The sequence below is a fragment of the Eurosta solidaginis genome, chromosome X, assembly GCF_040869045.1.
Source record: "Eurosta solidaginis isolate ZX-2024a chromosome X, ASM4086904v1, whole genome shotgun sequence".
Classification (NCBI taxonomy): Eukaryota; Metazoa; Arthropoda; class Insecta; order Diptera; family Tephritidae; genus Eurosta; species Eurosta solidaginis.
The window spans coordinates 134110421-134137393 of record NC_090324.1 but is presented as its reverse complement, the minus strand read 5'-3'; the positions used below and the strand labels follow the sequence as shown (position 1 = coordinate 134137393).

At 41.6% G+C, this 26973-nt stretch overlaps 1 pseudogene; it reads left to right on the top strand.

Annotated features, from left to right (window-relative positions):
• Positions 1–14092: 14092 nt before the first annotated feature.
• Positions 14093–24311, top strand: LOC137235164 (uncharacterized; annotated as a pseudogene).
• The last annotated feature ends 2662 nt before the right edge of the window (positions 24312–26973 follow it).

Sequence of the window (26973 nt, the reverse complement as noted above, 5' to 3'; positions counted from 1 at the left end):
CAAACTCACAAACCAGTATAGATACAATAGTTGACGATAAACCGCTAGGAAGAATATATGAAGGAACTTAAGGTTTTTTATAATATGTAACTTTCAATTGTTTAATCAACAATTGAGGACGTTCAAATGTAGATCAGTACTTTTTCATGCAAGCCTTTTATGTGCACATTGGCAACACTTATTTAGAACGATGACAATTTTGGAACAGGGATGTTGAAATCTTTGCCATTTTCTCTTTTTTTATTATTAAATTTTTAGGAAAATTTCACTAAGAATTATTTTCCAGATAATTTCTTTGTGCTTTATTACCATTTAAATATCGAAAAAACTGGTCATTACGGACAATAACTAAATTTTTGTGTAGATATTTTGAAGTGGCTTTAATTAAATGCAACCATGTGATATTTGAGCGGGTTTTGTGCATGTACGACATTTGTCATAACTGATTGGTACTAGGAAAGTGTGTGCTCACTCAGCAAAGGCTGCATTCATTTGAATGCTTATTCTGTGTTGAAAAATGTTTGTGTTTCATTCAATTACTTCATTCTTTCCTCGACTACTGAGTGAAGAATGGGTTGACTTTTAAGCCACATTCCTTAACAAGGAATGAATGAATGAAGAGCAAGCATTCTTAAATCTATGATTTAAAATTTCAAATAATTGCACAGTTTTACAGCCCTGCATTGATCTTATAAACGGTAACCTTGACTCGATATCGCTAAACAAATTACAAATGGCCTTAAACAATGCGGCCCGGTTCATTTTTTCTAAAAAGAAATTTGATCATATATCTTCATTTTAGGTACTCAGCATCATCCAGAATGTTCTTTGTGAGTTCAAACCGTCTATGGAACTCATTTCCATCTAACACAAAAGCTATACGAAAAGCAGGATGTTTCAAACAAGCAGTAATAACTTTCCTCAACTCTTTCCTATCTTAAACGATAGTTCGATCTTTGATTCTCAATGTATGTCCTGAAAATGTTTCTATTTTAAAATGTATAATAATATTTTTAAGATATTAATGTTATTAGTATTATTATGGCTTTTTGTATTATTTCTTTATCTAATTATATTTATACGTGTCATATTTCCTTTGTAATCTTTAAGACTGATTAATGTACTACCTAAAAGACTTGAGGATTTATTAAAAGATGGGCTAAAGAATTTGATGATCCTTATTTAACTAAGACCTCTCCAGCAACTGCCAAATTCCAGCTTGCAAAATTTTTAAATTACCTTCTTTTAAAAGTGGGCGGCGCCACGCCCCTTGTCCAAAATTTTAATAATTTTCAATTCTGGGTCATAAGTTCAACCCACCTACCAAGTCTCATCGCTTTATCCGTCTTTGTTAATGAATTATCGCACTTTTTCGGTTTTTCGAAATTTTCGATATCGAAAAAGTGGGCGTGGTTATAGTCCGATATTGTTGATTTTAAATAGCGATCTGAGATGAGTGCCCAGGAACCTACATACCAAATTTCATCAAGATATCTCAAAATTTACTCAAGTTATCGTGTTAACGGACGGACGGACGGACATGGCTCAATCAATTTTTTTTTCGATACTGATGATTTTGATACATGGAAGTCTATATCTATCTATCTCGATTCCTTTATACCTGTACAACCAACCGTTATCCAATCAAAGTTAGTATACTCTGTGAGCTCTGCTCAACTGAGTATAAAAATCAAGAAAGACTACATGCATCACACGGAAAAGAACTGAAAACGAAATAAATTTTACCTCATTTAAAAGCAAACAAAACATCTTTGGACAGAGAATCACAAAGGAAGCACAACAAATACATGCATCTAAAATACACAATTAAAAAAAACAACAAATAAGGAACTTAGGAAAAAGGAAAACAACGATTGGATCGTAAATAAAACGAGTATAGTCTTTCCCGAAAAAGTGAAATGAATTCTCTCACTGGGTAGAAAATTCGCGCTGCCTACAACAAAAAGAAACTTCTCGCCCATACATATAATATCAGAAATGAAACAAGCTGTTCAAGCATTAGACCATGAGAGCGAAAAGGAACTGGCGAGAAACAGATTGAGTAACCGGATTCTTCAACTCAAAAGAAATATCAAAAATAATTCAGCGGAAAAATTTATTACAGCAACGTAATACAAAATTAAAGCCTTTTTAAACTTACACAAACACAATATACTGATAACGGACGCAGACAAGGGGAATAAAACAGTGGTAATGTACAAGAGCGAGTATATAAATAAAATGAACGCTCTATGCGACGACGAAAACACATACAAAAAAGTCAGGGTTGACCCAACTCACACGATACAAAATAAAAACAATAAAATAGTAGATGATCAGAAACACATTAACCTTATAGAAACACACAAATTATCATGTTCAGCAGCGACTGCGCCCAGGCTTTATGGATTGCCCAAAATAAATAAACCCAACACACCCTTACGTCCTATCGCATCGTCCGTAAATGTTCCCCGCTACCATTTAGCAAAATATATAGGAGATAAAATAAAAAATGTAACGTCCGAAGAGTATATTGTCAAGAATGTGCTTAAATTAAAGGAAAGACTCCAAAATATTCATGTAGATGATGAAGAAGTGCTAGTGTAACTTGATGTCGTGTCCCCGTTCACTAATATCCCCACAAATCCCGCCATCTGAATAATAATGCAAAAACGGGACCAAATAAAATCCACAACAAATATACAAATGGTCAAATTCCATGACATATTAAAATTCTGTTTATTAAACAACAATTATTTTAAATAAAATGACACAATTTATGCACAAACGTTTGGCATGGCAATGGGTAACCCTCCCTCCCCGACAATAGCTGATATAATTACGGACGACCTACGTGACAACACACTAAAGGCACTTACGGAAAAACTTGACATTAATATAAAATTTCTAGTCAAATATGTTGACGATATCTTTGCGATAGTTAAAAGAAATGACGTGGAACAGATCTTAGAAACCTTAACAATTATCATAATAAAATTCAGTTTACATATGAAATGGAAAAAGACTCCAGCATTCCCTTCCTCGACGTCAAAATACACAAATTTAATGGAAATATCGTTTTTGCCTACAAATCCCATCATACAAGTTACGTTGCCTTATACCACAATATTTCCCAATGACGCACCCTGTGATCACATTGCAGTACACGTGACTCCATTGCTCCAATTAAAGTTCACAGAAGAACTTTCGCTGACACGACACACGCGCAAGCGATCAATAACAATATCCAGTGCTTGGGAATTGCAGTGCAAGCATATTGATTAACACGCGCAACCCAACGATTGCGGAATACCGGCAAGTGGTGGGAATTGCAACGTTAGCAAATTAGCTTAGGTTAAAAAGTTAGCTGGTAAGAAGAAATGATTATTAAAATCACTTAGTGTTTTTTGACCGTTCCCAAAAGAGGAACTGTAAGTGGCGCCCGAGCAGTCGGTGCGAAGTGAATTGTTAAAAGAAAAAGAAAACTTCATTCAAGCTTGAGTACGTGAGAAAAAATCTCTGGAAACATTTGGTCCTGGTCTTGTGAAAAGAAAAAGAAAACTTCATTCAAACTTGGATACGTAGGGAAAAAAAATCTATGGAAACATTTGGTTCTGGTCACGTCGTTTTTTCAAGAAATCAATGAAATATTGGATTGTGTAAGTCTCTCAATTTCTTAATCAAAATCTTCTATTTTCAGAAAAATGAACTCCGACGAGATTTCGAGGTCCCTCACGGAGATGAATGGTGCTTTGAATGCCATTGTTGCTAAGGTAAAGACGTTTGAGGAGTGTCTCGATAGGGTGGAAGCGACGAACAGAGATGATTATTTGCAAGGCCTTACACAGGACCTGGAACGAATAGAGAGAGAAGTACAGGAGGTACGGAGACATTCCACGGACACCAGGCCAGAACCAGTTGAGCCGCTAGTTACGCCTCGAAAGGAAAACGAACTAGCTCAAATGACCAAGCTTCCGGACTGTGTCAAGGAGCTGCAGGTGTTCGACGGTTCACGGGAACACTACGGTTCCTGGGTGCATAGTGTAGGGTTAGTGATAAAGGACTATGAAATAGTGCGGAACAAGCCGATATATACTGCCATCCTAAGACATATTAGGGGAAAAATTAGGGGGGCCGCGGATTCTGCGTTACTTGCGCACAACATCCACGATTCGGACTGGGCAAAGATTAAAGAAACCCTTTCGCTGCACTATGCAGACATTAGAGACATCAAAACGTTGGAACAGCAACTAACGTTAATGTCGCAAGGGCGACAGAAATTATCCGACTTCTATTCACAAATTCAGAAGCAACTATCCCTGATGATAAACACAATCAAACCAGAAAAATACGCAAATAAGGAAACGATAGAAGCGCTGACAGAAGCGCACCGGCGAAGAGCATTACACGTGTTTATTAGGGGGCTTAACGGAGACCTACCGGCCCTGCTCCTCGTTCAAAATATTAAAACCTTGCCAGAGGCATACTCTGCTTGCCTGAAGATGCTGAATTCGGACCGCAGAAATGCGTTCCACCGTCCATCCCTAGCAAATAGAGGAGACGGGAATATTATTGATACCCAATCCTTCTCCCGTAACAGAAGGGACTACACTGGCTCAGGCCAAGGCTATTCAGACCAGTATATCGTCCACGCCAGCCGAACAACAACCGAACGTGGCAAGACCGCAACCGAGATGTACCAAGACCTTCTTACTCAGGTTCGGGGCAAACAAGAACGCAAAATTGGCGGAGCACTCCGTCGACGTTGGTAAAAACGAATTACGAGCCATCTTCCCGGTCGCGAAACACTAGATTTTCCGCATATGATGGCGCAAAGAGGGGTGCAGGTTCCACGGGACATATGAACCAACCCCCTAGTAAACAACAAAAGTTATTCCACCTGGTACCGGTAGATAAAGAAGAAACCCAGGTTACGGCAGACAAAGAAAAACTCACGGGCGACCAGGTAAATTGTACCATGGGGCGTCATGTCTGGCGTACCATATTTAGAGTTTTAGTATACACGGGGGCAAATAAAAATTACATAAGTGAACGCGTAGCACGTAACACCAAACCAGTGGAAAAGCCATTCAAAGTAACCTCTGCGGGTGGTGACATAAAAGTAGACAGGAAAATATGTGGATATTTTTTTAAGTTTGTGGGCAAGGACACTCCCACCGCATTTTCGTCCTCCCAGGACTTAAGTCGTTCGACGGGATCATAGGCGACGACACGCTGACTGAAGTTAAAGCGGTAATGGATAGGGAACTCAACGTCCTTATGCTAAAACCAAATGTAGTACTGCCCCTTAAGCGAAAAATAGCACAACAAGTTAATAAAGTAGAAACAAGCATACCGCTGGATTCCAATATTACTAGCCTTACTAAAAATAGGCTCTACCAAATATTAGATAAATACGAAACTTTGTTTGGCCCGGTTGACCGCAGTATGGAAATTCAAACCAATGTCAAGCCGAAATAAAAACTTGTTTAGGCCCAATGCCTAACTTTTATCTGATTGACGGCGCCCCTCCCTAACGTTTTAATAATGCACGTGTGTGTGCGGGTTGTCAGCACCCATGCACGTATATGTGGGGGTTGTTGTGTGTGTGGCTTTTTTTCCCCTCCTTAACACCAGAGGACTTTTTCGCGGCTTAGCGGTTGTCCTCAACGGGATAACCGGCCTCTTTTTCGATCGACCGCCAACCAGTTCACATCGCCCAGGATCACCATCGTCAAGTTATACGCAAAGGTAATATTGTATCCTCTTTATATTTCCTTACACTCTAATTAAATATTATTTTATAACGAGGGAATCTTCTTTGTGTTCCTATTTATTTCTTTGAGTGACCCATCCATTCCGAGATCGACCCGTGTGCGCCTACCCACTGCCGGTTTCAGACGCACCCAGGCCGAACATTAGTCCTCCTCACCATGAAATAAAAGCGCCTTTTGTTATACAGTCCACAACACAGCACATTTGCGTACTATCAAATTTGCCAATTTTGCCTACAAAAAATTAATTTGCCAAAGCATATCCCAGCAGAACATAACAAAGAAGTTTGGAAGTTACATATTATACAACACGATATTAGCAGCCGAAAATTTACAAGGAAAAAGTTGGAGTTATTGTACATAGGTAACCAGAGCCACAGCATATTCGCCAACCACAGCACAGCACAATCAACTTTTCTGGCACAAAAACCAATAAGAAGTAAGTGTTATATTTCTTGCCACTTTTTTTTGAGTGTTATTTTTTTTGCAAAATAAAAAAAAAAAAATTAAAAAAAAAGACCCGTGTAGTGCGCGAAAAAATTAAAATCAAAAAAAGAAGTAAAAAAGTGAAGTTATTTAGTGAGCACCAATTTTTTCTTTCCAATTTCAAAAATTAAATCACTTGGTTTATTAATTTTATTTCGATCCTTGTGATTATCTGGTCTATCCCCCCACCAGTGGTAAGGTTTCCCAGACACAACACAAGGAAGAGGTTAACCTAACCTCTCTTTCCGCACAATACCGAATAAGGTTGTTGTTGTTGTTTTTTTTTTGAAACCTACATCCGTTTAGCAGAATCAATCGCAGAGTTTGATAAAGATTACAGCCTTATTCCGGAGAGCGATCATAGCAAACACACCCTTGCAATACAGCAGGAAGAGTTGCGGCTCTTGTGGAAGAAGGTAAAGTCTGCGTTTGATTCGCTATTGGGATCTGATGAGGTGTCAGCGGATGACGTTATGGCGATCAGAAAGAAGTAAAAGGCAGCATACGCAATCTACGTGCGATGTTCAGCGTCTATATCTGCTGAGGCAGAAAAATACAAGAAGGATGAAAAGAACGTCAACCCTGAGCAAGAACCTCATGGGCATAAAATTCGCCTCCCGGCTTGCGACACGGAAGTTTTTAAAGGGGATTATCTGTCTTGGCCAACTTTTCGCGACCTGTTCACGGCAATATATATAAACAATTCTAGTTTGAAAGGGGTGGAAAAGTTATTCCATCTCAACAACAAAACGCAGGGCAAAGCAAAAGATATCGTAAAAAAATGCCCTCTCACAAATGAAGGTTTCGAGATGGCCTGGAAAAACTTGTGTGAAAGATACGAAAACAAACGTATCTTAGTTAACACACAACTACAAATTTTATTTAACTTAAAAAAGGTAGAAAGTGAGTGTGGCAGTTCAATAAAAAAGCTGCAAAATGATATAAATAATTGTATTTCGTCCCTCAAATGCCACAAAATTGACACTTCCAATTGGGATGCTATCCTGACCTATCTATGCTCAACCAAGTTACCAGAGAGTACGCTGGCTCTTTGGGAGCAAGGTATAGACCATAAAATGGACATATCCAAGTGGGAGGATATGGATAAATTCCTGTCTAATCGGTTTCAGACACTTGAAACAGTGTCTGGTTTTACAGGGCATGCCACTTCGAAAGTGCAAAAACCAAACGCGTCGCGACAATCAACGGAACCCCCTACGAAAAGACTTGGTGCTTTTCCAACGAAAGTATCCAAGCAAACAATAAAATCAATTTGTAAAATGTGTAAATCCCCTGAACACAGATTACGCAATTGTTCACGCTTCTGCGAGTTAACCCCAGTAGAAAGGATTAAATTTATAAAATCCACAAGTGGCTGCCTGAATTGCTTATCACCAGGACACACCGTGACGAAGTGCACCAGTTCCTACACCTGTTCCAAGTGCCATTCTCGTCACCACACGCTCCTGCATGCGGATACATCTCAGCACACGGCTGTACGCAATCCTTTCAAAGATGCGGATAATATCCCAACAACTTCGGCACAGGCGCGACAATCTGCGAACCATAATGTAAAATCCTGTCATGCCAATTCCAGCACAGGCGTGCTATTAGGAACTGCTCGCGTACACATTCGCCATAATGGTACCGACTTCTCCGCACGGGCATTAATTGATTCAGGGTCTGAATGTTCCTTTATAACTGAAAGACTGAAACGCAGAATCAATTTGCCAGCGAGAAAAATGCATGCCCAAGTTTCAGGCATCACAAATTCGGTGTCAGCTCAGGTGAAAGAGGCATCCAAAATTGAATTACGTTCACCAGTGGATGCCTGCTTCAGCCTGACTACACCCGTTCTAGTCCTAGCCAAACTCACTGGGAATCTTCCATCCTGCCATATCAACGCCATGACTATGCAGGCATTCCCAGACTTGGTTTTGGCAGACAAAAGGTTCTACATCAACGAAGACGTAGACCTCATACTTGGAGGAGACATATATCCCCAAATTATACTGAGTGGTCTGAAAAAGAATGTACTAAATACACTCTTGGCCCAAGAGACAGTGTTCGGTTGGATACTAACCGGTCGCATCGAAGCACCGAGTCCAACGAAGAGCATCATGTCATTCTACAACGAGGTTGCGTTGGACAACCAATTAAAAGCTTTCTGGGAGGTAGAAAATGTTCCCAAAAACAAAATGCTTAATGAAGAAGAAAGGTATTGTGAACAATTATTTAAGGACACAACAAAACGTGATGAAAGTGGAAGATATACAGTTTCGCTACCATTCAGGCAGGATTACCCTGAGAAGATTGCATTAGGACCGTCCCTAAAGCGCGCGTGTTCACAATTCTTCAGAAATGAGGGGCGGTTACTGAAAAACCAAGAGTTAGGGAAAGTGTATGTTCGGGTGTTGTCAGAATACGAAACACTTGGACATATGAGAAAAATCAAAAATAATGTACCATCCGACGATTCGGATAATTATTTCCTGCCCCACCACGCCGTTGTAAAGGCAGAAAGTACCACTACCAAGGTGCGCGTCGTCTTCAACGCGACAAGTCCAACAGCAAATGGCATTAGTCTAAACGACGTACTCCACCCAGGCCCAGTACTCCAAGCAGACTTGCCTATTTTAATTTTACGTTGGCGACTGTATCGCTTCGTCTTTAATAGCGCCATCGAAAAGATGTATAGGCAAATTTGGGTGAACGAAAATCACACCAAATTTCAACGGATTGTCCATCGAACATCCCCCAACGAACCCATCAGTCTTGACGAACTAAAGACTGTCACCTTTGGTGTAAACTGCGCCCCCTACCTCGCGATACGGTCACTTCTACAATTGGCTGATGATGCGAAAGTATGTATGTCGACGACGTTTTATCTGGAGGGCATACAATAGCGTCAACTATCAAAGCAAGGAACGAGATTCGCGAAGCATTACACTCAGCTGGCTTTCCATTGCGCAAGTGGACATACAATTGTGAGGAAATCCTTCAGGACATCCCCAAAACTGATTTGCTCAGCGAGGACTTCCTAGCGTTTGAAGAGGCTAGCTCGGTGAAGGCACTCGGAATACGATGGAACGCGCATTCAGACATGTTTTACTTCACCGCAGGAGTTTTAGAGAATGGCGAGAACATCACCAAACGCGCAATCCTATCCGCTATAGCCAAACTTTTCGACCCTTTAGGCTGGCTTGCACCAATGGTCATAGTAGCAAAAATACTAATGCAGAACATCTGGTTAGAGGGCACCGGGTGGGATGAACCTGTCTCCCCAACTACCTTAGAACGGTGGGAAAATTTCACCCAACACTATAGCGAAATAGATAACATTAGGATACCGCGGTGGGTAAATTTTTCACCGGAAGACGACACAGAAATCCACGGCTTCTGTGACGCTTCCGAGAAAGCATATGCGGCAGCGATATACATGCGCGTGAAAAGAAACGATCAGGTTTTCATACACTTACTTTTAGCGAAAACCAGAGTAGCTCCAGTGAAAACCATCTCGCTACCACGTTTAGAACTATGCGGCGCCGTGCTGCTTGCAGAGATCATGGAATCAATATTCAGAAACATTCATCTGGGACTAGCAAAAGTTCACCTCTGGACGGATTCAACCATCGTACTCGCATGGATAAGAAAGCCGCCCTGTTCCTGGTCAACCTTCGTCGCACACCGAATCACTAAGATCATCGATATGGTCGGTAGCAAGGACTGGCTTCACGTGGACTCGGAATCTAATCCAGCGGATCTAGGAAGCAGAGGCCTAATTGCATCAGATTTGGTCAACAATTCGTTGTGGTGGCAGGGACCTTCTTGGCTGCAAGAAGACAATTCCCACTGGCCAGCACAAGAGACCGAATACAAAACGTCCGTTGAGGAGAAGAGGGCACAAACATATGCCACGACAAGGGTAGCTCATGTAGATATTCTCGACCGTTTTTCAAATTTACCCAGGGCTTTAAAGGTTCTATCCTATGTTAGGAGATTTTAGAAACGAACTCACCCAAAAACTAAAGCAAGGTTCCACGAAAGGTCGTGTATAATCTCAGCCGATGAGATTAAGGCAACGACTCAAGCATTAATACGAGTCTGCCAGAAACAATTTTACGGGACAGAATATTTAAAATTGAAAAATAGGGAACCTATCGATCGAAAGAGTGAAATACTGTCACTCAACCCATACATCGACAAAGATGATATTATTAGAACCGGGGGGCGTCTAGGGGCTTCAAAAGACATGTCATACAACGAGCGGCATCCGATCATCTTGCCTTACAATTGTAGGCTGTCTCGCCTTACAGTTGTGATGGCTCATCATGACTCCCTTCATGGCGAGAACCAGCTCATGCTCCGTCTTATTCGAACCCAATACTGGATACCGAATGTCAAGACCATGATCAGAGCCGTCATCCACAATTGCAAAACCTGCATTAGTCATCGAAAGCAGGCACAGTCCCAACTTATGGGTACCCTTCCCTGCGAACGAACTACTTTTACCCGCGCGTTCACCAATACCGGGGTAGACTTTGCGGGGCCTTTCGACATCAAAAGCTACCGTGGTAGAGGATGTCGACTGTCAAAAGGCTACGTATGCCTTTTTGTCTGTTTCTCCACTAAGGCCATTCACTTAGAGGCCACTAGTGACCTCAGCACCCCATGCGTTTTCGCAGCCTTCTCGCGTTTTATCGCGAGAAGAGGATGTCCGAAGAACATCTACTCCGACAATGGTACAAACTTTGTCGGAGCATCAAGATCTTTACGATCCGAATTTAAAGCCTTTCTGGCCGAAAGCCGAGACAAAACAGTCTCAAATTATGGCCATCAAGCATTGAGCTGGCATTTTATTCCCGCCGCCGCTCCACATATGGGCGGCCTGTGGGAAGCGGGAGTGAAGAGCTTCAAAAGCCACTTCAAAAAGGTCGCGTCTCCCCATAAGTATACGATGGAGGAGTTCCAAACACTTTTATGCCGGATCGAGGCCTGTCTAAATTCACGGCCTCTCAGCCCGGCGTCCAATGACCCAACGGACCTGGAGCCACTAACCCCAGGACATTTCCTCACAGGCAGCCGCCAGAACCGGATGTGAACGAAAGCCCGGCATCCATAATAAACAGATGGCAGAAGCTCAAGGCCCTCCATCAAACCTTCTGCCGTCGGTGGAAAACCGAATACCTTTCCGAACTTCAAAAACGAGTGAAGTGGAAACAGTCAAAGCAAAATCTTAAAGTGGATGATCTAGTTGTCATCAAAGAGGACAACTTATCTCCCAACGAATGGAGGTTAGGTAGAGTCGTCAACGTACACCCCGGCGAAGATAACCGAGTACGTGTAGTCGACCTCATAACCGAGAAGGGTCAAGTCAGACGACCTTTGGTCAAACTGATCCTTCTTCCCACGGAGATAGATTGTGAGAGGACCAAGAGCCTCTCTTAACAATCCCCCCGTTCCTCCACATCCCACAAATTCACTCGCTCACCCCGAGCGAGGACACCAGAAATCTCCCCACTCACTCGTTATTACATAACGAGTATCCCAGAAAAGCCCTTACGCAGACCCTCGGTCAACAAAGGCACTCGGCCCATAATCTTTAAATTTTCAAAATTTCAAAACCCAGCTCTCGTTCACCCGGAACGAGGCCAACCAACAACCCTAATGCAGATCCCCCATCTGCCACAAGACACGTATCTTTTGAATTTTCAAAAATTAAACCCCACATTCACTCGCTCACCCCGAGCGAGGACACCAAAAAATTCCAAATTCACTCACTCCCCAGAGCGAGGACCACAGAACCCTCCAAATACCAGTGTTCATAGGAGGAATCGACAAACAAAATAACCGAAACATCCAACACGCTACAATGTTTGCGATGTTGGCTTCTTAGTGGGTGGGAAAAGTGCTCCGTAATTTTTAAATAATTATTTAATCCGAACTGAATTTGAACTACATACCTTTATTCATATCAAAAAATTGAAAAGCGATTTACCACAACATATGTCTCAATTAGTTAGCACAAAACTACATCCAGACCGATTCCTGAATACGAAAGTTAATGAAATTCATTGTGATATGGAATCGAACCGGGGTCTATGCAAGGTTCCGCTAAGTTAAGCTAGCTAGTTAGCGCCTTGAGGCACATGTAATTAAGGCCTAATACTTATAAATAATAAATACGTTATGTATGGACGTACAAAAGAGACCAGAAAATTGAAAACCATATCCAATAATAATAATCTCGGCGAAAATCGGTCGACTTATATTAGTAAAAAAAAAAAAAAAACAAAATTCAGATTTAAACTCACTCTTTTTGTCATTATAGCCTTCAAAATTTTAAAATATCTCCGTTACCAATGAATTAACTTTTGCTCCACACTCTTCTACATACTGCCGAATTGCATTCCTAGTATAACGTTGCTTGCGTGGACGTTCGTGCAACTAAATGTATTAGACAAAATATTGTAACGTTACCTAATGAGGATAATGCTAGATTAATTTTGCTTGCCTCTTTTAAACGTACGGCTGAAGCTCCTGTCTTCGACTGACGCTCACTACCCGCCAATTCGATTAAATTCAATTTACCTACTTTTGCGGTATTCGTCTCAATGTCGCACATTTCATTGCGTATCATAAATTTAGCATGTGACCGCGAACTGTGCTCGTTCATAGTAGGGAAACCGACCCTACGATTTTTATTGCCAATATGCATCACATTCAACATATAATCCACACTTTTACAATGAACTGCATGTAAATTAGGTACATAAACCCCTGAGCCACGTTCGCGGACTTCCAAATGTTTGGAATTCGGTTTAAGTAATTCACGCAACTCCTCCATGTAAATTTCCAACTCACTAACATCCACAAGAAATTGAAAGTTTTCCGTACGATTGATGTGCAACCAGATTTGTTCAAATGTTCTTTGTATTATACCCATAAGCTCTGTGTGCCCACGCACACTTTTCATCGTATGGGTTTTACCTGTACCAGTTTGCCCGTAAGGGCTTGACAACTGTAGCAGCAGCTTGCTCCTCTTCGGGAAATATTGCGCGATATTGTGTTATAATATTAAATAGATTGACGCGCGACACTTCTATAGTTTTTCTCAAATGCTGCTGAGCACCCTTTTTAGGTATTGCCTTCAGCGCACCAGTAAGCCAAGCATCACGCGCTTGTAAAAGCTTTAATTTTAATTCATTATTACCAAATGGCCGCACGCGACGCAAATAACCAACGATTTGCAAACACTTTGGCCGTTGAAGGTCGGTACGTAGTTGGCCTACCAACTGCATTAACATAGTGTGCCACAATGCCTCAACTGATTGAACGATACTTTTTATAATTAATACATATATCACCATGATTGTGCCCTAACCCTTGCACATAACTCGCTAATTCGAGCGTTTCCTCATAACGTCCCTCGCGTATGCAACGCTCCATCAGCTGTGGCAGTTCAAGTATTTCCAACAATTGTGCATTCTTTTTTAATGTAATTGAATTAATGCGTCTCTTTCGTTTATGTCTTTTGCTTTCGTTAGAAAATTTTCACATTCGGCGGTGACCAGCGGCAGTTTACCCAGAGAGTACCCCCTTGCTGTCTGTTCTATAACGCGTTTGGGTCGTCAGCTAAGCGCGTCTGTTCTGTCTTCAGCTGCTCAACGTTGTAGGTGGCCAAGTTGACCAAACAACTATGCTGTTCTGAATTTTCACGCAAGTTTTCTGGCAATCCCTGAGGAAATATCAGCTTAAGCAAGCCCCCGCTTTGACTATCCAATTCCATGATTTAACAGATTGTAAAACTCTATAAAATGTAATTCACGTTGGTTCATGAAGTTTGCCAGGAGAAAATTTGTTTGCGCAAATGTCACAGTCGAGTTGGAGGAATCTCAACAGGTGGTGGAAGGGATGTTTCAGGCGCACAATTGGCCGTTGCATCGCTGGAGAAAGTGTTAGCACAGCAAGAAGAGCTTACCGAATTGCACAAACGTAAAGGTGAAAAATTCACATATGATTGTTGACTTAAATGTCAACTTAGAACAGCAGAAAAGGCTAATGGCGAAAAAGGATCGCATTCTCAACGAGCAACATACTGCCACTACTTCATTACGCGCCGAAGTAGAAATGTTGAAATCAAGCAAGAAACTTAACACGACATTATTGGACGAGCACACTGCATTGCAATTGGCATTTTAGCTCTTTGGAGGAAAAGCTGCTTAGGGACAGAACGCGATTATGAAGTCCTACAGCTGGTTATCAAAGAGCTACCCAAAGTGTTATGTAATAAAGCACTTATTCAAGGCAATGATATTGAAACTTCGTATTTTTCAAGAGGTAAATAAAACACTTCACCTCAGCTACACCCCCACCAGTGATGAGGTGAACGCATTGTTCCTACCAGCAATTGCATCCTTAGTTATTTATCATCAAAGTATATCATCACATCAAATTAATACACTAATATTAGCATTGTGTTCCAGTATATTTTCTGGTACAGCAAATGTTTGCATTAACACGTTAACCACTATGATTTTGGAAATGCCAGACACATTAACCCGCACTTTGCCAGAGATTTGGCTACAGATGAGCAAAATGTCTGATACTACTGTGGTTGCTATACCTGTACTAGAGTTTTTGTCAATTTTAAGCCCTCTGCCCAATCAATATTTTTCTAACTTTATACCACGGCAGTACATGTATGTATTTGCAATATCGCTACCATATACCAAACCATTATACTGTGTCGCTCGCACATCACGTAATTGCTGGCTGGTTTCTTAAGTGCAAATTGGAGATGCGTAAAAACTGTGTTACTTACATAATATCGTCCATTCAATCGAATGCTAGCATGTTGTACGATGATATTGATAAGTTTAAACATAACATACAACGGCAAAATCTCAATAGCTTAAACGAGGACTCGTCATTGAAAAGTGCTGGTAGTAGTAATAACGGCGCAGCTGACAGTATAGATTATTTTAATTTTGAGGAAATGTTGGGCCCATTACACGAACCAACCTTCAATCAAGGTATGGTGGCGTCCTCAATACCAAAAACAAAAACAAAATAATATTTTTATGAAATTTCATGCACATGCGGTACGTTGGAGTCCTGTCGAGCGATTGGTGGCGACTGGCGGCAGATCGTAGAGTTAAACTGTGGAATGTGGGGAGGGTTTCTCAGGAGCCACGCGCTGTTTTGGGTGGCAGTAGCGCAGCCATAAGTTCTGTAGACTTTGAGTCGACTATATTTTGGGTACATCAAATGATTATGGCGCACGTGTGTGGACAGTGCTGGATAGTCATTTAAGGCACACACTCACAGGTCACAGCGGCAAAGTGATGGCAGCCAAATATCTACCAGAGCCCACCAAAGTGGTAACAGGCAGTCACGATCGTACGCTACAAATTTGGAATCTGCGCAATAGTGCTTGCATAGAAACAAAATTTGCTGGTTCCAGCTGTAATGACTTAGTAACCACCTATGGTTTTGGTCCGAAAAATACGCTGTCCACGCCCCACTCCAGATCTCCACCATCAGCCACCTAAAAATAAGAGAAAATTCATTAATTTCAGTTGGAAAATATATTGAATTATATATGAATTACCAATATTAAATACTTACCCTTTGCTTTTCAGAATTAAGCCAAACGTCCGTGTACGATGGCCACGCGCCGTAGTAAAAAGAATGAAGAAACGGAAAAAATCTTTCGATTAGTACCGTTTGTTTCAATTCAGAGGAATTTACATTCTATACACGGGTGTGCATGAATGTGCACAATATGTTTGTCTTTGCGGCTGGTAAATATTTACCAGTGCACGGACCTTTTTAAAGGCAAAATGTTGGGAGACGGAAAATGGTAGTAGAAGTTTCGTGAAAACGATAACTACGGTTTATATTGGTACCAAAAAATTCCCAATTTATCGTAAAACAAACAAATCACAAAATAAATCACATCCCAAAACGTCTACCTACCACAACAATTTTCCAAGGTACCAAAATTACGGCCGCCAAATAACCAAGTTCAGCATGTTATCGTTTACGTAAAACTTCTTATTGTCGTTCAAATTATGCAAAAAAGAAAAAAACTGAGAAAATTAGCGCAGAAAATATTCGCGTACTCAGTCATTATATTTCTCTACTCAAAAATCTATTTCCTGTTTAAGTTCTTCACAAATTTTTCAAAATTTACTGATTTGGTCAGTATCGCCTCCTAATGTTAGTTGGGTGGGCTCTGCAATTCAATACTTTAAAATTATCGCAGTATACGTTTTCAGTGCGAAAATACTGAAATATTGGTAGAATCTAAGTTTTGGTAGCAGAAGTAGTAGAAAATGAAAAATGGGTCAAAAAGGTTGGTCAAACTACCAATGCGGTAAAGTCCGTGCACTGACTGCCCATATACTTATACCAACGTATGTACATATATATGCCGAGTTTTAAACGTACATTATGTTAGGGATGCATAAAATGATGCAAACGGGTACCGAAGAACCCGTTTCCGAAAAATCGGTACCGGAGCCAAATACCCTTCGGGAACCGTGCCATTTGCTAAAGGCCATCAATTAAACAAGACTACAAGCGTACTTGGGGAAAGGTTGAATAAATAACCGAAAGGCAATACAAAAAGAGAAAAATGATACATTCTACAAATGATTCTCCTCATCCAAAACGAACATTTTTTAAGCCGGAGTCGTTGGTGCCGTATGTCGTATCGCTGTATCCGGATCCCTAACGTAATCAGCTGTTTAGCGTTACGACGGTAAACCAAACCCCAATTGGTTGGCTACGATACGGTTACGACCTTAGCGGCACCAATAATCGATTGCATTGATTCTCGTAAGGTTGGTCGAATCAGCTGTTATAAGGTTACCGATACGGTTACCGATAAAGCACCAATGTCTCCAGCTTTATTTTTTCTTTACATCGCATACAATTTTGCTGTCCAAACATTTTTTTTTGTGGCGGGCAGGGAAGTTGTTGGGTTTTAGCACCAACAACACAAATAACAGCGAATCAAAAGAACCCACGCTATTCACTTTCTACCCGGTCCGGCACCAGAATATGCGAACCGAAAAATCGTAACTGCTCATTTTCTGCAGCACTAGTGTGCCCGTGGCCAACTAAAACGCTACCGGGTGACACAAAATAAACAAAATAAGGCACTAAAGACCCAGGCACATAACGTGCGGGGAAAGAGGCCATGCATATAATGCACGCCAAATACGAATATTTTATACTGCTACAGATGGTTGCCCCCTAAGCACGCGCTACTAAAATTTCCCAAATCTCAACAATACAATTAGGGACCACTCGCCCCTGCACTTTGACAATGACCCGACCCATTGAAACCTATTTCACTCCTATCAGGAAAATGGGTCGTTTTGCCGCTTTAAAACGACATGCTGCCACGAACGCAGCGCGTTATTCGTCGGAATGCCGAGTGTGTCTTGAGCGACACCCTATCCGCTTGTGCCGAGCCTTTAGGGCGAAAAGGCCAGAAGAGCGCCTCTACGTAACCATTCGCGAAAGCTACTGCGGAAATTGTCTGGCGCCTGATCACCGCTCTAACGCATGCCCAAGCCAAGGGCGATGCAAACGGTGCGGCGAGAAGCACCACACGATGCTGCACATCGCCTCGATCGACGAAGAGGAGCAGCTATTACAAGAAGCCCGCTCCAAGCCATGGAGCGTCCAAGTGGAAGAGGAGCTAGATTCACCCCGAGAGCGGATAGACGACTCAATCTCGCTATATGCGTCGGACGCTGGAACGGAGACTGGACCTCTTCGTCCACCCCGAAACCGAGATGCCAGCCGAACCGGAGCGGAGACGCGGTCTCTTCGCCCGACCATAACGCCTACAGCCAAATCATTTCGACCACTTCTGCAGCACGAGAGGAAGCGGCTCCAACAAGGGACAGCGACAGCCCAGCGCCGTACATATAACGGCCGAGCGGAGACCCGGTCTCTTCGTCGGCAACCCAGGAACCCCCAACGGAGACGACATTCGCGCGACCGCAGAGCGGAGACACGGCCTCTTCGCCTGCACCAACGACATCAGCCACAAGATCGCAGCCACGGAGGCAAAACGCTGCAGCTCACCACCGTGTCCACCTTCCGGTCAGGGCTCGTAGCCCAGCATCCAGCGGCCACCGCCAGCATGATACCAACGGTAGCGATCACACCCACCGCGGTCGTGAAGATAGAAGCTGGAGGGCGGCTACACCTCGTCCGGGCCTTAATTGACGGATGCTCGCCCACCACCGTTATAGCATATGAGCTCGCCCAGGAGCTCCAACTCCCTGCCAGCAACATTGGCGGGCAAGCAGGATGCCTACTACGCATACGAGGAAGACACGGCCAAAATAAACGAATTGCAACCCATGCGGCGGTCGTGTCCAATTTTCGGCGAATGGCCCCAACGACCAGCGTCGACAGCGCCATCGCATCCCCGTACGCACATCTCCGTCTGGCGGATCCACAGTTTTATTCATCCGCCCCGATCCGCCTCATACTAGGGACAGACGTATATGCCGAAATAATGCTACCAGGGATTCTGCCCACCACGTTTGGCCCTTTGCTGGCTCAGAGTACCATCTTCGGTTGGGTACTCTCGGGCACAACCAAGGTCTAACATGAAAATGTTCGGTAACGACCGAAATCCATGAATTTTTACACTTTTTTTATTTTTATATAATTTCTGCTGTACACAGTCGCAAGAGGTGTGCATTGTGATTTCGTACAAGTGAAAAATCTTTCTATCCCTCCATTGCCATACCTACGTGTCAAATCATAGCTGACAGGGAGAACGGCTGTCGCGAAGGGTCAGAGAATGGAAGAAAGGTTTCTTTTTCTTGTGTTCGCCGTTATTAAATTGCAGTGCCATGAATTGCACATTTGTTTCAAATCAGCTTTTCCTTTAAATTTGTATACAGAAAATCAGACTACATATTAATACTCACTCGCTGTTCACTATTTAACGGTTTATCGAAAATTCGCCACTTGTATGAATTCACAATGGAGGTGTGTGTTTTAAAAGCTTGTATCATTACAATAAGTTATTTTTTATTGAATTTTCTTCATACAAAATTCACAAGCATAGAATTTCCAATGAATTTGTAATAAACGGCAAGAAATATGAACACGTATATCTTCTTACTTCTTTTCGCAAGCCCTAGCTCTAGGCAAACCTGGCTCACGCCTTACACCATAACGGGAAAATTGGTGAATGACCGAGGCAGCAGCAACCAAGCTCCCACACTGCGCAAACCATTTTGCGTGCCGCCAAGCCGGCGGACTAGCCGGCTTTATGTTAAATTAGATATAATTAATTATAAGTTTTTTATTTTTTTCTCTTCTTCACGGTCGGTGATCCTTGGCGGATGATGTTGCGTACCGCAAGGGGGGCGGCATGTTTAGGCCCAATGCCTAACTTTTATCTGATTGACGGCGCCCCTCCCTAACGTTTTAATAATATTTCCAGCCACCCACACTCACGCCGCATTTGTGTGCATGCATGCACATGCATGCGTTTCATACGCATGCACGTGTGTGTGCGGGTTGTCAGCACCCATGCACGTATATGTGGGGGTTGTTGTGTGTGTGGCTTTTTTTCCCCTCCTTAACACCAGAGGACTTTTTCGCGGCTTAGCGGTTGTCCTCAACGGGATAACCGGCCTCTTTTTCGATCGACCGCCAACCAGTTCACATCGCCCAGGATCACCATCGTCAAGTTATACGCAAAGGTAATATTGTATCCTCTTTATATTTCCTTACACTCTAATTAAATATTATTTTATAACGAGGGAATCCTCTTTGTGTTCTTATTTATTTCTTTGAGTGACCCATCCATTCCGAGATCGACCCGTGTGCGCCTACCCACTGCCGGTTTCAGACGCACCCAGGCCGAACAAACTAATACCGGAAACCCTATCTACACAAAAAGTTACCCCTACCCTGTAAACATGCGCGAAGGAGTTGAGAAACAAATCCAGAATCTACTTTCAGAAGGAATAATTCGTCCTTCAAAAAGCCCATACAATTCGCCCATATGAATTGTGCCGAAAAAATCTCAGTCTGATGGGGAAAAGAAATATCGAGTGGTCATAGATTTCAAGCGGTTAAACGCCATAACTGTCCCTGTTACGTATCCTATACCTAACATTAATGGCATCATCGCGATTCTTGGTAACGCTAAATATTTCACGACACTGGACCTCACTTCGGGATTTCACCAAATTCCAATGAAGAACAGCGACATCGAAAAAACGGCATTTTCCACAATGAATGGAAAATACGAATTTTTGCGGCTTCCATTTGGTCTAAAAAATGCACCCTCTATCTTCCAGCGGATGATAGACGACGTGCTCAAAGAATTCATAGGTCGTATATGTTTCGTATACACCGACGACATCATAATCTTCAGCAAAGACCAAGACACTCATTTAAGGGACATCGAGACCATTCTCCACAGGCTTCTGAACGCGGGTCTCAGAGTTAATCTAGAGAAAACGCAATTCCTTAAAACGAGCGTAGAATTTCTAGGTTATATTGTGACCTCCGAGGGAATACTTCCGGACCCGAAAAAGGTAGATTCTATAAGGAAAATGCTACCTCCCTCCAGCTTAAAAGAGCTTAAAAGTTCCCTAGGCTTAACATCATACTATAGAAAATTCATCCGAGACTACGCCAAAATCGCAAAACCGCTAACCAACCTCACACGAGGAGAGCACGCGTAGGTAAGAGCAACACAATCCAAAAAGGTACGGATAAGCTTGGACACAGAAGCACTAAAGGCATTTGTTGATCTCAAGGAGATACTGACGACATCGGAAGTCCTAACCTTTCCCAACTTCGACAAATCCTTCAATCTGACAACTGACGCCTCCGACTTCGCCATTGGTGCCGTGTTGTCACAAGATTACGATGGTAAAGATAAACCAATAGCATTTATATCAAGAAGCCTAAGTACTGCAGAGGAAGCGTATGCTACCAACGAAAAGGAGATGCTCGCCATCGTTTGGGCATTGGACAATCTCCGGAACTACCTATATGGCGCTAGGAAGATACGAATATTCACCGACCATCAACCGCTAACATCTTCCCTCGGTAACCGGAACTACAACGCGAAACTAAAGCGATGGAAGTCTAGGATTGAAGAATATAACTATGAAATAATATACAAACCAGGTAAATCAAACGTCGTGGCAGACGCTCTTTCTCGCTTAAAGACTCAGGCAAATCCCCTTGCAACGCCCATATCCGAGAATGCAAGCCAAAATGCAACCTCAGGATCAGAATCGGACTCGACAAGCGAGGACGGTTCAACAGGCAGCACCGTCCACAGCGCAGGGCAAGATAATTCGGATCTGATACCATTCGTGGAAGTGCCAATAAACGTATTTAGAAATCAACTTGTGTTTGGAGATAGGTTTGAAATATTCGAAGAACCCCATCCCGGTTACTCGCGGCACTACCTAGGGTCAGAGGGAATTAGCGAAGCAGAGCTTATCGACGTCCTCAAGAAAAAACTAAGACCAAACGTAATCAACGGTATTATGATGCAAGAAGCTCAATTAGGACTACTCCAGAAGGTATATTTAGAAACTTTTACGCAATATAAGATCCGGGTAGCTCAGACTATGGTAGAAGACTTAAGGGATCCGGATAGGATTTGTGAGATAATATGGGGAGAACATAAAAGGGCTCACCGCAATGCTAGAGAAAATAAGAAACAAATCCTAGAGAAATACTACTTTCCCAGAATGAATAGTATAACCAAAGGGTATGTCTCGTCCTGCGAAACATGTAAGGTCAGTAAGTACGATAGACATCCGAATGCACCAGAGCTGCAAAAAACACCAATTCCATCACTTCCTTGTGAGATAATCCATTTGGACATTTTCGAAATTCAAGGGGAGAAATTCCTCAGTGTTATCGACAAATTCTCAAAATTTGCGAAACTCTTACATTACCTAACAAGTCCACTTTGCACCTTAAGGACAAAATAATAAAACTCCCACACTATTTCACAACACCTGATATTCTCGTGACCGACAATGAGCGCGGTTTAATTAGTCCAATAATCCAGAAACTGTTAGATTCTTTGGGTATAAAATTGTATCACACACCATCCCAAAGAAGCGAAGTGAATGGTCAGGTAGAAAGACTTCACTCCACCTTAATAGAAATAATTAGATGCCTGAAGATAGACAACCCAAACTTAAGAACAAATGAATTAATTAACATAGCAGTAGACCGATATAATAATTCAATTCACTCGGTTATAAACCGAAAACCAAGTGAAATATTTTTTAACCGAGCAAAGTCCTCTAACTATCAAGAGCTGTTAGAAAAAAGTAGAAAGACTAATAAATATTTGAAAGCCTTGCTGACGAAAAATCATCTAGAACAGATCAAACGTCACAATAAGAAAAGATCTCTACCGGAGCGTTATGACGAAAACGATGTCATATACATGAAGGACAAGCAGATTAAAGGAAAGCAAAAACCCGCGTATAAGAGGGAGATTGTTGCAAAGGACAACAAAGTATCAGTCACTACGCTAAGTGGCAAGAAAGTACACAAAACTCACATAAAAAATGTGAAACACAGGAATACACATCCTAGCACATAAAACAAAAAACACATAGGCAATTCACGGGGTCCCTATTGTCTTATGTGCTATCCTTTTTTGAAAAATTTATCAGGGAAACCATGGAAACAAAATACAATATACAGCGATACGACGAATACGAGGCCTTTGTGAGTTGCCGATAAAAAAAAAAAAAATAATAATAATAAAGAATAATACTGAATAAGAAATGAAAAGACTACCGAAATGAACTAAAACAAGAAAGAGAACTTGGTACTACGGGGTAGTTTGTCTAACAAGAGCGGGCTTGTAAGTGGGACAAATCGTGCCTTAATCGGATAACACGATTCTCCATAGCTGGTTCGAGAAATGATAATACCTCTAATCCAGAACAAAAGGAAATGGTCATTACTACAAGAGCGGGCTTGTTAGTGGGATGAATCGTGCCCTAGTAGGCTCGTAGTGCCATCGAATTTGACAAATGGCTACACTACTTCCAAACGGATTTCTGGCGATCTCTTCGTAGCTGGTTCGAGAACAGTATGACCCTCTGTCCTATACAAAAATTGTAAATGCCTTCCTCGCCTAATTCCTTGGAGAAGAGAAAAAAAAGTATAAAAACAAAATTAAAAAATGCCCCCTTCGCCTAATCAGTTGGAGATGCCTCCCTCGCTTAAAGTTCGTTGGAGAAGACAGGAACAAAAAAAAGAAAAAGAAAGAATTTTTTGAGCTTATGCGCCTAATCCGCTAAGCAAATATTATGAAAAAGAAGAAAAACGAAAAAATCGTTAAATGGAAAAGAAGAAAAAAAAAAATTTAAAAATGCCTCCTTCACCCAATCAGTTGGATATGCCTCCCCCGCTTAAAATTCGTTGTCGTTGGAGAAGACAGAAACAAAAAAAAAAAGAACAAGAAAAAGAAAGAATTTTTTGAGCTTATGCGCCTAATCCGCTAAGCAAATATTATGAAAAAGAAGAAAAACGAAAAAATCGTTAAATGAAAAAGGAAAAAAAAAACATAACTTGTACACCACTGACATACTAACAAGATAATATCGCAGGAAAAGCGAAAATCCTAAACCAAGATAGTAACACTAGGTTAATGATAATCAATCCAATCATAAGGATTCCGCTTACTAATAATACCCTCCTACTATCAACAACATTTTTTCTTTCCACTAAATAGATAACCGTAACTCACCCTCTTAGAACCTAACAACTACTATCTTACTAATAACATTAAATTAGAATTAACATCTTGCGTTGCAGATTCCCACTGCTGGCAAATGCCATCAGCGGCTTGAACATTTTCAATTACAAGGCTCCGATCGTAACAATCCAAGAGGGAAACGGGTGGATCATTGGCGGGTCATTCAAACTGGTACACTTCATCAACCTACAACAATATGCTACAACTATGAGGCAAATGGAGAACTTAACAAACCGAATTGAGGATCAGATATTAGCACAGCACTACATTAATCAAACGCTAGTACGACTTCATGAACTAATGGGCAACACAAGTAGAGGAAGGAGTACTCGATCTATTGACTGGCTAGGCTCAGCGTGGAAATGGATAGCAGGATCACCTGATGCAACGGATTAGAGCAATATCCTGCACAGCCAGAATCAGATAATTGAGAATAGCAACCATCAATACAGGGTCAACAGGAAACTATTCACGGCTACACAGGAGGTCTTGAAAAAAAATCGACGAGGTCGTGGACCGTACGAATAATGTGGCAAAAGAAACAGAAATCATGGAATTCAGACAAAACGCGCTTCACAACATTTTTCTCCTTCGCGAGGATGTAAACGAAATTGTGCGGGGATGTCAGTTGGCAAAGAATGGAATTGTCAACACCAACCTACTGGATATGGACGAAGTTAACCAGATCCTATCCGAAATAGAAACACTCCCATATCAGAATATAATAGAAGCAATCGAATATGGCCAACCGTCGGTACTGACTAACGGGACACTTCTCCTCTACGTCCTTTCAATGCCAAAAGTAACAACTAAGAAATATAATCTCCTGGTTACTCGCGCTGGAATCTATGGAAGTAAGCAAATAAATCTTCCTTTTGACAGGATGCTTGTCAACCAGGAAGAGACGTACGGCCTAACAAAAGATTGCCTGGTAATCAGCTCATCCACGGTAAGTAAAGCAGAATCCTTAACTAAACTGAGAGAAAGCAGTTGCCTACCGCGACTCTTAAAAGGTGGAGAAGCCAACTGCGAATTCATCAGACAGAATGGGTCCCAGAGCTGATAAACGAGAACACTGTGTTCATATCAAACCAAGGAGTAATCAAAAGTAGCAATGCCTCGAGTATGGTAAATGGCACTTATGTAATCCAATTAAATAACGAAACAGTCACCATTGGTGACCAAGTATTTTCCAGTTATGAAACCATTACCGCACAGGCCCTTCCAGCAGTACTATCAAAAGTGAAGAGCCACACCATGAAGGTCAACCTAGAATACGTCCACAACCTGACTATGGAAAACATAAGGTATCTTGTGTACGTTAATGAAAAAGTAAATGTCTCTCTCGTTTCAGAAATCCTCTCGATATGCGCAATTGTTCTTATGGCCGCCATGCTGTGGAGATGCTACAATAGAACATTTGACCTTCCGCCAGTTGAAATCCCGACCCATTGGGCAGATAACACTCACAGCAGCAAAATCATTAGAGGAAAGTCAGCTCCTGAAATTTATCGCCTGGACAATAGCCTACCAGTCACACCATTCAACACCAATATGTCGCCAGGAAACTGTAATTACTCTCTACAAAGTTTAACCCCCTCGCAATTTTCGACTTTTGATCTGCGGGACGCAGATCTTTAAAGGGGGAGGAGTTGCGTTGCCTTATACCACTATACTTCCCAATGACGCACCCTGTGATCACATTGCAGTACACGTGACTCCATTGCTCCAATTAAAGTTCACAGAAGAACTTTCGCTGACACGACACACACGCAAGCGATCAATAACAATATCTAATGCTTGGGAATTGCAATGCAAGCATATTGATCAACACGCGCAACCCAACGATTGCGAAATACCGGCAAGTGGTGGGAATTGCAACGTTAGCAAATTAGCTTAATTTAGAAAGTTATGTGGTAAGAAGAAATGATTATTAAAATCAGTTAGTGTTGGAAGTGCGATGAGCACGCAATAAATTTTATACTCGTGAATTAAATTGATATCAGTGTTTTATTTTTACCGGTGAACGAGTTGGTCCACCGCAACTTAAATTTTTTGACCGTTCCCAAAAGAGGAACTGTAAGTTACATTATCGACGATATTCACAAAAACAAAAAGCCCTATTGAAGATCTCCAACAAAACAACGTTATATATGAAATAACATGTGAAGGCAATGAAAATGAAGAATGCAAGAAAATATACATAGGAACAACAGAACGGCCACTAGGAGTTCGGCTCGCAGAACATGAAGCAGATATACAAAAGGAAAAGCAAAGCACAGCATTATGTCAACACACAACACAAACTGGGCACGCAGCTGATCTACAAAAACACAAGAATCATAGACAAAAATAAACAAGGAAAAGCCAGGTATACATTGGAAAGCCCGCGAATATTGCAAAGAAGAGACAAAACAATAAACAAAAAGGAAGATACAGATGACGTTGCTGCTGCCTACACCCTCTGTCTTTAATATTAATTCGTTTTAGTATGACTAGTATGATACCACTATGGAATGGTACCGAAAATAGTTTAAGTTCTAACAAATTTGTTTAAATAGTCCAATTATGTGAGTTTTCTATATAAATTGTGTTATATTATTCAAAGTGTTTTCTGCCTCTTGTTTTGTGATATTTGTTTGTATTTAATACTGTGATTACTAATATTTAAATGTTACGCGCTTCTGCCTTTTCTGTTTTTTATATTAATGTATTCGTTTTCTATTATTGTATTGCTTTTTGTTATTAAAATACACAGATCACCCTTGAAAAAGCTAGAGAGACAAACGCTAATGGTCAAAAAAACCTACGTAAGCATTAGTAAATCTTTCGAGTAGTTTTCGACATTATAAATTGGTTCGATTGTTTCGTTCTTCAATTCAGAGGCACAATGGCCTTTTTGCC